This window comes from Terrapene carolina, unplaced genomic scaffold, assembly GCF_002925995.2.
Source record: "Terrapene carolina triunguis isolate 2854851 unplaced genomic scaffold, T_m_triunguis-2.0 Scaffold714, whole genome shotgun sequence".
Classification (NCBI taxonomy): Eukaryota; Metazoa; Chordata; order Testudines; family Emydidae; genus Terrapene; species Terrapene triunguis.
In genome coordinates, this window is record NW_020665065.1 from 19,227,879 (window position 1) to 19,230,091 (window position 2,213).

The following is a 2,213-nucleotide window of genomic DNA, read 5'->3' on the forward strand; positions in this document are numbered from 1 at the left end:
GCTCCCGACGGCCCCTGAGGGCCCAGCTCCCGCACCGGACTATTACAGAACCCACACGTCCTGGCCGGCCCCTGGCTTTCAGTGCAGGGGGCCCAGCCAGCAGTCTGTCCTCACGGGTGCAGCGGAGCTCTTTGTTGTGGAGCTGGGAGCTCCGGGTCAGTCTGAGAGAGACAAAATGGCACCTCCTCATCTGCTGCAGGGACCATCTCCAGAGCTGCCTCCCCTCCGGCTGCTGGCACCCAGAGCCCTTGTGCCGGTTCTCCCCACAAGCACAGCCAGGCTCAGCACGAATGCTGGGAAGGTCCCCACCAGATGCAGGCCTTGCAGTGGGTCACCCAGGCATGTCCATCAGGCTCTGGCCCAGTAACGCCTCCTCCCAAACCGGGTGTCTGAAGTGGGTGCCCCCCACCATGTGCAGGCAGTTTCTGGGACCTGCAGTGGGTGACCTGCTTGTCAGTCAGGCTCCTGGTCTGGTCTCCACAGGCAGCCGCCATTTCATTCCAGTGTCTGATTGTGTGCTGCTCGTGGGGGAGCTGCTTCTCTCACGCCCCCAGACTGGGGAGGGCTCACTGGTTCGGATAAGGGAGAATGACGTAGTTGTCATATTTCAATGGAAGTCACTCTTCCTGGTGAAACAGCCTGTGTATAAAAGGTTTGACAGACGGCTCTACTTATATTTTCCTTTCAGAGCACAATGCTTTCAATGGAAGGTCACAAACAGGTGATCTCATGTACTAGGAACATTGCTTCATTAACAATGAGCCAGGCTTCCATGCTAGCTGGCTCACGTTATCTTGCTGCTGAACATGTAGTTCTGTTCCAAGTAGTAACATTGTGTTTTCACGTCTGACTAGCTCTGCAGTAACGTAGACAAGTGGGGAATAAAGAGGAAAGAATGGGCACGCACAGCAACGGGGCTGTGTTCGGTGCCCAAGGAAAGTTCTGCATTGCTGCTGAGGGTTTTCAACTCCAGCCGCAGAGTAGAACAGATGGAAGAAAAGGACCCAACATTTGGGGGCTCAGTGGACTGCAGAGAGCGTGAGAGACCTGGATGTGCTCTATTGGAGCTTGTGTCTGATGAAATGGGCTGGGTAGGGAGACAATCCACCACCATGAAGATTAATAAAGAGTAAGGACTGTACAGAAGCATTCGCTTTACATACACTGTATGTCAAGGGATAGGGTGGGTGCTCGTGGTGGCTTCTCCACCACTGACCATTTTCAAACCAGGATTGAATGTGTTTCTAGGAATTATTTGCGGGAAGCTCTATACGATAGTCCCTTCTGGTCTTGGAATCTATGACTCTATAGGGCCACCATGCCTAGAATATTGTGTCCCTTTCTGGGCAACTTAGTACCAGAAAGATCCTGACAAACGGAGGATTTCAAAAAAAAGCACACAAATGGCTGGAAGGGCTTGACCTACAAAACATGTGTCTCGCTTGGCCAAATGACTGTGTAAGTGCTGGAAGAAAGAGATGACCACCACCTCTGAATACTGAAAGGTTTCAAACCCCAAAAGGGATTGTTATTTAGCACAATAAAGGGGATAATAATAGGAAGCATAGGATGCAATTCTGAAAGGTGAGATTTAGGTTGACTATCAGGAAGAGTTTCCTGACAATGCAAAGTGTTTGGCTGTAGAACAGTGGAAGTGGTGGAAACTACATTGCCTAGACATCTAATACTAGCCTGGCTGGTTCCGTACAATGTGCAGGAGCCAAGACTCCACAATACGATGGAACTCAGTTCTGTAGGGAAGCCCTCAAGCTTTCTGTGATAGGCTGGAAATTCTTCAACAGTTTGATTTCCATTAAAAATGGGAGGTGACAGATCTTCGGGGTCTGAACCAAACATGAAAATGAAAACTACAATCAGCCAGCACCACCTTGTGTTATTTTTTATATTCAATTCAGTTTGTTTCACACTATCCCATATTTCCAGTTTTGAACGTGCTGTAGATTTTTGCACTGATAGGGCAGAATTGCCTGGTAGAATTTGTCAAAGGAGAGAAGCTGCAGGGTTTGGCAGTTTGGGATTGTGGGATAAGCACCTTAGCTGGATGTTTCTACTAGAACGATCAGCAGTGAAATAGTAAAACAGTCACACTGAGATAACTCTTGTTTCAGGCTGCCTGCAGACTCAGGCCTGCCAAGCATCAGTTACACTCAAGTCTTGTTTCTGAAGTTTTCTTAGTAGCCAAAAAGGATGGA